Below are 12,928 nucleotides of genomic sequence, written 5' to 3'. Positions count from 1 at the left end.
GAGCACTAACTTCAACACTGTTCAAGAACTTGTTGCCCATGTGACGAACTTGATGCTTGATATCCATATTGCCCTTTCTTGCTTCCTTGCATGCTTCATCAAGCAACATACTCATGCCTCTTTGTGATTTGCCGATATAGGACACTATGTAGACAGCACATGCATATGGATCCACTACATATTGTAAGTCATGATTAGCATTCCAGGTTTCTAGTAGTGATATCATATATGGATTGATTCTAGTTTCACACACTTTCCTTTTCAGGAAGAGTTTAGGTGCCTTCAACGAAGATCTTATGCAAAGAATGTACTCTTCTTGTGTCATATGGATTTCATTCAAAAACTCTTTGAATGACATGTGTTCTGCACCTTTTAGCTCATTCAGCTTTAGTTGAATTTTAGCATACTTTTTTTTCAAATCAGAATGATCTTCATCAAGTGGTTCTAAGACCATAGTTTTTGGCAAAGGAGGTAATGGGAAACCAAACCTACATTCAGCTTTTCCTTTCTTTCTGCACGTTTTGGAATGTTTATGAGTTTGTATATCAACGAGGGATTTGAGATAGTCTGGTACATTTCCACTACAACTGATATATTTGTTCACAAACTCTACAATCTCTGTTTCTGATGATGACTTGTACTTTGGCGAGTTTTTGACCCACATCAGCATGTGTATATGAGGAGAACCTCGGTGTTGAAATTCAACCCGGTAAAAGTAATCATCAAGTTCACCAAGAGGAGCATGATCAGACTTCAGCACTGTGTTGATAAACTGAAGAACACGGTTGTCAAAGTGTCTCGCACATGTGACTGGGTCTTGTTGTACAAGTCTTGTTTTGTCTTTCCATGTCATATTCTTCAACTGGTCTGTTGTGTAAGTGACGCCATCATTCAGCTCACCAAGGATTCTTAACAGGTCTTTCCATCTAGTATCGCCAGCAGATAGAGAACCAAACCAAGTCGGTAGTCCAAGTTGTCTGATCATTGCAAAAACGTCTTTTTTTCTTTTCTCCAAGTAAGGTGGAGAATTGCGCAACGATCGGAAAATGTAAAATCCTTCATCAAGGTTCACCAGTTTGTCCATTGTAGATGAGCTCAATGCGTCAGCAGCTGTGATGAGATTTTTTTTTCTTTTACATCTTCTGATTGAAAGGTTTACTTTATCAGATATCTGTTTTGCTTGTATTTTTTTCATTTTAAAGAAAATATTTGGTACAGAGTTCGCTGCTCTTCTGTCGACATGTCTCAGTTCCCATTTTGCCAAATCACTATAATGCACTTTAACTTCTCTTTCACTGTTTTTGGTTCTTGCTTGACCACAATAAATTGTTGGAAATGACAACTCTTCAGCATTGGGGTCTTTGTACAGACTAAGAGGTATTTGACCTTCACCTGGTGCAAAAGTGTATGTTGTGTCATTCTGTGGACAAATAGGATCTACCAGTGTATCTGCATTTCCCATAATTCTCTCAGAAGCATCAATTTCACTGAATCCATCTGAATCGTCACTTGCTTCGTCATCATCAAAATTTTCAGGGGCACAGTTATCGAAGAAGTTTTTTGCGATACTGCTTGCACCCTTTTCCATGTCATCAAACCATGCTTCGTCAAATAGAACACCGGAGCTTTTGTACAGTTCACTATTCTTAAGTAACCAGTGTAATGCTGCAAGCACATGGTTAGGGCGAACGTTTTCTGTAACTTCAACTTTTCTGTATTCTAGTTTTCTTTTTAGTTTTACTGCAACTGTGGTTTCCTCAAATGTCCGTGGCAATGCTTTAATGGTAGGCTGTATGTCGACCGGAACATTTACAACATTTCCATGGATGCTAAGTTGGCCGCCTCTTGGAAGTTCACGTATTTGCATGAACGGAATTCTTAAAGCTATCAAACGTTCTTCAAGCTGATGCAAGTTAAGCTCTTCTGGCTTTGCTGGGAAGAACACTTTATTTGCTTTTGCAAGGCAGGGCATTTTATTGTTTTTTAAATTTGAATCGCATGTCTTGCACATCCATTCCTTGCCGTGTCGAGACGTATAACCAGTGGCACATTTCTGAACCAGATTGTTTTTATGGAACATGTTAGAAAATTCAACAACTGAGTGTCGAAACCATGTTTGATGGCACGAAGTACACACATAAACAGGACCATCTGCAACAGCTTTCATAAACTTCTGATGAACATCTGACATTGTTGAACCTTGCTTCAGTTTTTTTTCTTTGATTTTCATTTGCGGGTCTTTTCTTTTTTTGGCTTTAAGGATTTTATCTCTTATTCTATCCTTTATCAAACTTGATTGGTTGCGTCTGCGTACTTGCTTTGCAATGCGTTCCATTTCTGTGAACAAGTCAGATTGTCTGGCAACTACTTTTCTCCTTCTATCCAATGTCAGCTCTTTTTGTTTCATTATAGGTTTCGATCGAGATTTAGCTTTCCGAACAGCTTCAAGTTTCTTAATTTCTGGACAATTTCTTTTAGCTTGTTTCCTCTTTATGTCCAATATTTGCTCTTTTTGTTTAATTTCAGGTTTCGATCGAGATTTAGCTTTCCGAACGGCTTCAAGTTTTTTAATTTCTGGACAATTTCTTTCAACTTGTTTCCTCTTTATGTCCAATATTTGCTCTTTTTGTTTAATTTCAGGTTTCGATCGAGATTTAGCTTTCCGAACGGCTTCAAGTTTCTTAATTTCTGGACAATTTCTTTCAACTTGTTTCCTCTTTATGTCCAATATTTGCTCTTTTTGTTTAATTTCAGGTTTCGATCGAGATTTAGCTTTCCGAACGGCTTCAAGTTTCTTAATTTCTGGACAATTTCTTTCAACTTGTTTCCTCTTTATGTCCAATATTTGCTCTTTTTGTTTAATTTCAGGTTTCGATCGAGACTTAGCTTTCCGAACGGCTTCAAGTTTCTTAATTTCTGGACAATTTCTTTCAACTTGTTTCCTCTTTATGTCCAATAATTGCTCTTTTTGTTTAATTTCAGGTTTCGATCGAGACTTAGCTTTCCGAACGGCTTCAAGTTTCTTAATTTCTGGACAATTTCTTTCAACTTGTTTCCTCTTTCTATCTAATGCTTGTTCGTTTTGTTTAACTTCGAGTTTAGTTCTATACTTGGTTTTAATGCTGGTCTCGTATTTCTTTGTTTCTGGATTACTTCTTTCTATCTGTTTCCTTTGTTTATCCGATATTTGTTCTTTTTGTCTATTTTGTGGCACGCTTCTTGTAATCACTTTTCTTCGTCTATCGGATGCCTGCTCCAACTCTTTGACATGCGATAAGCTTCTTGTGGTTTGTTTTCTTCGTTTATCATGCGATTTCTCTTGCATATTGTAGGCCAGTGAAGTTCTTTGCATTAGTTTGTATTCCTTTAGATACTGTTTCCGACTCATTTTGGTTCGCCATTGTGGTTTTTCGTTCACGTTTAATTCCTTGCATAGCTTCTGTTTCTTTGAACACATATCAGTTTGAGATTCAAAATATTTCCTCATCCTAACATTTGTAGAGGTGCTATTGTCACCGGTCGCTTTTATTTCTTCAGGTTTTTTGTGAGACTGGCAGATTGCAGCTTGGGTAGCTATAACAATAGTCTGCACTTCAAATCGAGTGTATGGAGACATCCCAAGATTGCTATAGAATGATGTCATGTAAGATACTAGATCTTCGACAGTTGAAATTGATGCAAACAATGACGCTTCGTTACTGTTGGGCATCATGTTAGTGCCATGAGGATGTGAATAAAAATATAAGTACTTTTGACCTTCTCTTTTTATTGCAGAGCAAATTCAACCAGCCATTACCAAGGCAAATTCATTGCTTCGCAATGCTACATTAACAGCTGACATGAGAGTGTAAACAAAGGGAGAGTGCTGTTCTCTTCTAATAGTTCCCACATACATAGTTTGCTTCTCAATTGTGTATGAAACAGAGTCGATAAGAGCAACAGATGGCAATTCACAAAGTTCTAGCAAGTATGACTTGAATTTTCCTTGTGACATCAAATTATGTATAACGCTTCTATAAAGATTATCGCCTCTTATCAATATTTCATCTAACATGTCTGCTGTGTATTGAGCGTCAATCATTTTTGATGACAGCAGAAACATTAAAGCATTACAAGTGCACTGTCTACCTCTAGACTCAGGACAAAATCTGTAATTTGATTGCGAAAAGTTTCCCATGATCTTACCAGGAATTTGTCTTGGAGGTGACATATTTGCATTCTCTAATATATGTGTAGCTCTCTCGTGTGGACACACAGGTGTTTTATTTCTATCAAGTACATCTTCCTCCAGATGGATTGTACTTTGTACATTGGTGACGCTTGTAGCTTGCACAAAATTGCTACGAGGATATGCATTTTTTTCACATGAAGATCTCACAGGTTCATTTTCATAAGATCTTCTCACAGATTCTTTTTCACAAGACATTCTCACAGATGCTCTTTCACAGATGTTTTGCACAAATTCATTTTGAGCTTTGATATTGCAATTTTTTATGGCAGATTCATTTTGAGCTTTGATATTGCAGATTGTTTTGGCAGATTCAATTTGAGCTTTGATATTTTGATCTCTGTGAGTTCTTTGGGGATCACAGATTACACTATGAGTTCTTTGGGGATCACAGTGGGTATTTTTGCTTAGGATACCAGCCTCACTGTGAGTTCTTTGGGGATCACAGTGGGTATTTTTGCTTAGGATACCAGCCTCACTGTGAGTTCTTTGGGGATCACAGTGGGTAGTTTTAGAGAGGGTACCAGCCTCAGTCATGTCAAATGTGGTAGTTTTGGAGAGGATACCAGCCTCAGTAATGTCAGTCTGTCTCTTCTTGTGATCATCACACTTTGCCTTGGACATCTTCCATCGCTTTATTCTGGGCATCTGCAAAATCAAATCAAAGTACTGAAAGTACTGGGACTTAAGCCTAAAAAAAGTTACAAATCAAGAATTCTGATTTGCATTGATTACATAAATGATAAATGTCAATGCACAATAGCATTGCCATCAACTGTTGTCAAATCGCAATGGTAAAGAAATTATTTATACACCGTTTTAAAGTTAATTTTCTATTTCCTTCTGCTCAATACAAAGAACATGCGTATGCGACACAGTAATGTAATTAAAGACATTGCAATTCCTTAGATAAATGAATTTAATATCGGTGAACAGCATATCATACACATCATGTAAATTCCAAGTTGGACAACTATGAATTCCAGATAAAAGTGTTGTTTTATAAATGCGAGCACTCTATTATAAGATGACAATTTATTTCATTATTCATAAACACATATATTAGTAGCAAATCACAAAATAGGGTCATTACAAAAGATCACTGGACAGTGAGTCAATGATATATAAATATCCCCTTCTCTCTTTCTTATGAGAAAATGGCAACAATATGCCATTTATCGCTCCAAGATTTAGTTATTATGTGTACCTTGTATTTATCATATCCTTAAATCCCTTTATGGAAATCTTCAATTGGATAGTATCCTATATCTAACTTCTTTGCGCATATACTGATTGTTTCTTTCATTCCTACATATTTAATCTAAATTGATTGAAAGGCTTTTTTTGTATCATTAGCAATACAATGAAGCTAGAGCGCATGATGAAATTTGCCTCCCTCCAGTTGGTTTCCCTATTGACTATGAATGCCAACTTAATGCCAATGCTTAATATTTACAACCTGAACTCACTCAAGGTTATCTGTATTTTACGCAATATCATTAGTCACCTGTATTTCAAGTTTTAATTTTCATGTATACTTTTCAAACGATCATTAGGGAATAAACCATCATTAGGGAATAAGACCTTTTTTAGGTATTTTATTTCAAATTAAGTATGGTAATTTAACACTGTTTGTGTCCGTGTTTTTATCATAATGATGGAGTTCAGTCAGATTTATGAAATATAGATTGTGGTATTAATCTAAGAAACATGCATAATGGGGAATAAACACAAAGAGTAAGTTTCTTAATCATATTTTGAAAAATAAAAAAGTATCAAGCATGAAACATTGTCTCATTATATTCAGTGATTTCATTCTACAGTTTCTGTTATTTTATTCGTATATGATTTTTCATATGTATTTGAGAAAGGCAAAAAAAGGATGATTTCAAGGCCATTACGTTTATTAGAAATGATCATGCCGCACATGTATATCTGGATTTCATGATTTTAGTGAGACCCCCAAAGTTCCATCAGGCTAGCGTGATGCATATTTCACTTTGAACATTATAGTTTACATAAATGCGATGGTTTTGTATGTTTATTGGAACCAAGAGATGAAAAATTATACCCAAAAATATATAGCTTTTATTCATATCAGTTTATAGAACAGGACTTGTTGTATTATAACGGCAAGAACCGTATACCCATATAGCTCAGATACAGTATAGGTCAACTGCATTAAAATTAGCATGTCAATGTCATAGGTCAACGTCATTTAAATTACAGGGTTGAAACGTTACTGGATGTAATCCCTTAGACTCAAACCATACATGTTTGTTTGTTTGTTTGTTTAATTATTTTAACGTCCTATTAACAGCCAAAGTACAGCTTAATTAAGTCAGACCACAATTTGACTTCATGATCTGACTGTATGTACTTGTTTCGCTTCACCATAGATGTAAATGTAATAATTTTTGCAGTACTGCCACAAATAATAACATAATTTCAAAATAATTTTTAGTTTCAAGTTATGTTGATTACAACATTATGATACACCATTCTGTTTTTACAATTATTGTTATTATAGTGAAAAAAATAAGGCCACTCATAGATGCTGTAATTGAAGGATCCAAACCAAATAATAAAGAAATTGGTTTTTCATTTAAATATTGAAGTTAGTATACTTTAAGTGTGCAGTGTTAAATTTCGGAGCTTAACAAAATATATTTACAGTATACCGTAATTATTTTATGATATTTAAAGTTTTTCAAGATTAATAAGTTGAATAACTAATTTTCCTGAAATAACTGTAATAAATTTAATATCTAAATTATTTCTGAAATAACAATTTCCACACCAATGAAACCATTCAGAATCTGAGTATCATTTTTTATAATTCTTTTTTAATTACTAAATTATCAATTACATCAATGTCTCTTCAAAGACAAAAAATAATAAGTAAACATATCCATATCTTAATATCCACTTAACATTGAAGAATATTTTCGGAAAAATATAACATTAGAAATATTACCATTTCCGGACATGTTTTGGTTTCCTTTTTAGAAAACTTACATGGGTTGCTTTGACGACTTTTGACTGATAAATCATGGCCAGATACTTTTGCCGAATAAAAGGTACATTATTTCATTACGTATATCACTCCGATTTCTTTTAAATTCACAAGATCGCTAGCCGTTAACATCAAGAAAACTTCATGTAATGTACCGGACTTTAGCAAGTCTTCGAAAGCCTATCGTGCAGAACATTATACCGTGAGTTGTGCTTTGCAGACTTTTGACTCGTGATGAAACATGGCCATATACTTTTGCCAAGTAAAAGGTACATTATTTGGTTACTTATAACACTCAAATTTCTTTTGAATTCATAAGAACGGTTACGCTAACATCAAAAAACTTCATACAATACATCGGACTTTAACAAGTCTTCATAAGGCTACAGTACATTACACAACAATAGAAGTTTTTGTCACTTTAAAATGCTCGTACATATATAGATCTATATAATCATTATATTTTGTAAGTTTATGTTGATAAATTTTGTACCTTTCCTCTTTCAATATATAACGCAGTTGTCGATAAACAAAAGACACAACTCCCAGTGACAGACACATACTATTAACTTTAACTGTGCAATAATACAGTGTATCATCGGATATAGTTCGTCAATGCAACCAACACAAAAAACTTTATAAGCGTTATAAGAACTTTCTTTTGTAGTAACCTTCCAAACATTTGATTAAAGTAATCGATCAGTACCATGAATTACGTAAAATTTAAATAAACATACACAATCCATAATCCACCGAAAGTCTGCCGCGGAGGAAGACAGCGAAAAAGGCGTTGTTCGTGATTTTCAAGAGACTACTATTTCAGAGTAATACCAATATCATAGAGTCCTAACAGAACACTTAAAACACTCCATCCATAGTGTATATGTATGTACAAATTCAATGACTGTGGTTTTGAATATTGGGGTTTTATTTTTCATACCATCAAGTATTAAGTGAAATGAACAAAACAACTTTTAATTTTCATCGTGGAGTGGTTTCATTGTTCTGATGTGCACAGGCTCGCCGAGCGTACCTAAGAATGCTGTTTCACAGCATCAAAAAGCTGTTAGGCACATATTTCCATTTTCTAGACACCAGATACTGTGTGTTATAGAAAATTACCGTTTCACAAGCTTAATTCAAAGCTTTGTGTATCTATCAGCAGTCAAATGTCTTGTGACCAACTTTGATATCGATTATTTCAAGAATATTCAACTGATCACAGAAAAACCATATATGATTTGCTTGACATTCTTCGTAATCAACATTCTTATAAATAAAAGAAAGGATTTTAAAATAAAGAAAGGAAAAGTAATTTATTCATTAAAAAAAGTTTTTGTCCTACAATCTTGTGTTGCTCACTTATTTATGTTAGTGAAATCATGCACACATAAGGGCAGCCTTATATTGTCTTTTACCTCAGATCTCTTTAAAAAAAATATTTAAAATTATTTAATGTACACGGAAAGAAACTTTGATTAGTTTACTTTACAACTTTTAGGTCTATAAGACTTAGACAGTAAGATCATTAACAGAGATTATTCATGTGTAAGTTAGATGGGGGGGTCACCAGTGTGTATAATTTATGTGGACAGCAGTCAGCTGGAAAGAGGTGCCATTCTACACATGCAGGCACAGGGGGAGTGGTGGGAGGGGAGAGGGGTGAGATGTAGTATACAGTATAGGTCAACGGCATTTAAATTACTGAGTTGAAAGGTTACTGGAAGTAATCCCTTAGACTCAAACTGTACTTTACAGCTTAAGTCAAAAAGGGTTAATGTAATGAAGATTACGTTCACTCATCCCTGTTTTTTTTTAAAACATGCATCACAGTTCTTTACAAATTAAACTTGACACAATTCATTGGCAAAGTCCAGTTAACTTCAATGTGCAATAAAATATTTATATATAGAGGTAATATTATATTCCAATTTCATTATAATCGTTTATAAAGTCCGAAAATGGTAAACTGTAGTTGAGAATCAAAATATGAAGAATACCAAATACTATACCATTTATAGGTAAAAGTACAAAATGTATATATTCAGGCACATTTATTTCGGATAGCTATGTACTTTGACAGAAATCAACCTCAACGTAGAACTACAAACAAAACTTTCACTAGTAACATGGCACAATAAATCAAAATAGCACAATAAATCAAGAAGTTAAATTACTTGTACCAATTATTAATAGATCAATTTGATTTTCATTGGATGTGACTTTACTGCAGAATCAATAAAATATTTTAAATAGTGTTCATAATCGTGAATTTCATTTGTTTTTTTTTTATTATTATTATTATATTTACCTCCTATCAACAGTTCAGGTCATTTCACTTTCCATTAGTATTATCCAATTCAATATGACGATCTATACAGAGCTGACTAAACAAGTATACAATTAGCCAAGCCTTTTCATGCAAGTAAATCATCGACGACCTACTGCAAAAACAGTGTTTGTGTTTCAAGTGATCTACTCACAAATTTAATTGACTGTGTCAAATGAAATCAGAATACAAAGAGCTCAGGTTCGGCATGAAAATCTGACTACAATAAATTACACTCTCACATCTCTGCTAGTCTTTGTAACTTCTAAAGAAAGACCAGAAATCCGATTTTGTTTTTCGTATTGGGATGACGGTTTACTACCTGTAGCAACTAACAAGTGCTAAAAATTGACCTCTCGAAAGATAATCTCGTGTACACTATGTTTATGAAAATAAACAAATGCATATATATCTTCAAATATGTAGAAATCACTTGATTTTCTTTCCTAGTTTAAACACGATTTACACAACCGGATCCGTCAAAATAGGTGACGCTATAACTTCGTTCTCGCTATCGAGAATACCAAAGACAACAGGCATATAAGACACAAAAACAGTCCACGTAAGAGTCTTGAGCTATAATAAAACCTCAGAGACACAAAGGGACCAATTTGAATTAGAAACACTTTGCATGATGTTCAGACGAGTGCAAAACAACGCTTATAAATGCTCTTCTCGGAAAATCTCGAGAAGAATGGGACCGAAGTCCAAACCACACAAACCTGTTGAACTTCACTTCATTACAACAATATTAATTGTAATACCAAAGCGAAAATTTAACAAATACATTCAATGATAAACGAACATCAGCACAGCGTGATCTGAACATCGTTTAAATCGGCAATGTTGTTATTAGGCGACATGGCCCCCTGTCACTTTACCTTGCTAAAACACTCTAATAACGCATGCGCATGACAACTTACGAACATGTTTAGTTTCGAGCGATAGTTTCGTACGTACGGAAATCAGTTTCAGTTTTACAACATTGCTCCGTGTCATCAACAAATTTGATCCCCAATAGATTTATAAATTAAATACAGACACCATTAATGGGAAAAAATCAAGCATAAGCAGAACGGTTCAGCATAAATATCATAACATAGACTAGATTGCTTGCCTGATTATGAGCGCAGCGTAGCGGAGAAAATTGGTACTAAGGCAGCTAATCCACTCTAATCATAACGGTTGAATAGGCCAGCAGAAATATTATTATTGTATACAGTATGTTTCTGATTTCAGTATGTTGAAATTGAAAATAGAACGTAAATGATTGTACTTGTGAAATTATAAAGAACAATAACATACACACAAAAACAGGGAAATGTATCTTTATTTATCACTGATATTCAAGCAAAAGATATAAAATATATGAATTTTTTTTTATTCTTTTTTTTTTTTAAATGAACTTATGTTTTATATTTAACTTATTCTAATTTTACTAATTTTGCAAACAATTTAAATTCATTCTTTACTCATCTTTTAACTTATACCATATGATTGTTGTCATTAAAAACATTTTATATTGGATTATATATGCAAATTAATTGTGCGTCTCCTTATTTCCAATTGGATTCCTTGATGAAGATCAATCCCTCATTGATTTAATTTTTAATCCCAATCCATAACAATCAGGATGGTATAATGTAATTGTTAAAAACCAGGGATATTGCTTATGTTTATGTTATTTACTGGTACATGTATATAAAAAATAGCCAAATTGACCCCTTTTGACCCCGTCCCTCAGGCCCCCGGGGGGTCAGCCCCATCAATAGTACAATTTTGAATCCCCACCCTATAACGATGCTACCATTGCATTATCAGTGCTATCTCATACATAGTTTCAGAGAAAATGTCATTTATATGCAAATAGCCAAATTGACCCCTTTTCACCCTGCCCCTCAAGCCCCCAGGGGTCAGCCCCATCATTTGTACAATTATGAATCCGCTGCATAAAAGGATACTACCATTGCATCATGAGTGCTATACCATGCTTACTTTCAGAAAAGAAGTCGTTTATATGCAAACAACCAAATTGACCCCCTTTGGCCCCGCCCCTCAGTCCCCCAGAGGGTCAACCCCATCATTTGTACAATTTTGAATCCCCACCCTATAAGGATGCTACCATTGCATTATGAGTGCTATCCCATGTTTAGTTTCAGAGAAGAAGTCGTCTTTATGGAAATAGCCAAATCGACCCCTTTTGACCCCGCCCCTCAGGCCCCCAGGGGGTCAGCCCCATCATTTGTACAATTTTGAATCCCCACCCTATAAGGATGCTACCATTGCATTTTGGGTGCTATCCCAAGCTTAGTTTCAGAGAAGAAGTTGTTTAAATGGAAATAGCCAAATTGACCCCTTTTGGTCCCGCCCCTCAGGCCCCTGGGGGGTCAGCCCCATCATTTGTACAATTTTCAGTTAGTAGCCCATAAGGATGCTACCAGTCAAATTTTGTTGAAATCGGACCAGCGGTTATGGAGAAGAAGTCGATTGTTGACGGACGGACGGACGGACGGACGACGGACGACGGACGACGGACGACGGACGACGGACGACGGACGCCGGACGCCACGGTATGGCATAAGCTCACCTTGGTCCTTCGGACCAGGTGAGCTAAAAATGCAAAATTATATGTTTTCTTAACAATAGAAAAACCCTCTTCGGAGAGGGGAAAATCCGTAGTTCCGCCCCAGAGCCAAAACAATCTAGTACGCATGCGTCGGCACAAAAAAGTGGAATTTCCCTAACAAACTTCAACATCGTGCATGGCGAACGCACTGAAGACTCGCCAAATACGTGTCAGCGAACACACATGGGTCCGTTCTTCACCACGTGCACGTTCCTTCAAACAACGACAATTTAGCGGTCAAGTTGCATTGCTCGATCGCGATCGACTGCACGTTACGATCCCACGCATTCCACGTGTGGACCTACAAATACTTGTGTACATGCATGTATTTACATGTACAATGTAGTTTCTATATAAAACTAGGCTAAAACTATTCAAAAAGTGTTTGTTCTTGAATGGAAAGCAAGCAATTAACAAAATTATAATTGCAATGGTATTTGCTGATCTCATGTATTTTGTAATAAAGATTTATAGATGCCTATAGGGTCTTATCTAGCTTTATTGAAATGTACATCGAAACCGAACACACGTTTGTGTACATCGAAACCGAACACACGTACGTTTGTGTTACCTGATGAGGCCTCCAACGGGATGACTCGCCAAACTCGTAAACAAATGAAAGTAAACACAAACACGCCATGCCGTTACCAGCTCTATAGATATACAAGTGTACATACATACATACGAAGTCTGGAAAACCTACATGTTCTACTCCATCGCAGACCGATC

Source organism: Argopecten irradians, unplaced genomic scaffold, assembly GCF_041381155.1.
Source record: "Argopecten irradians isolate NY unplaced genomic scaffold, Ai_NY scaffold_0620, whole genome shotgun sequence".
NCBI lineage: Eukaryota > Metazoa > Mollusca > Bivalvia > Pectinida > Pectinidae > Argopecten > Argopecten irradians.
Note: the sequence above shows the minus strand (reverse complement) of the source record.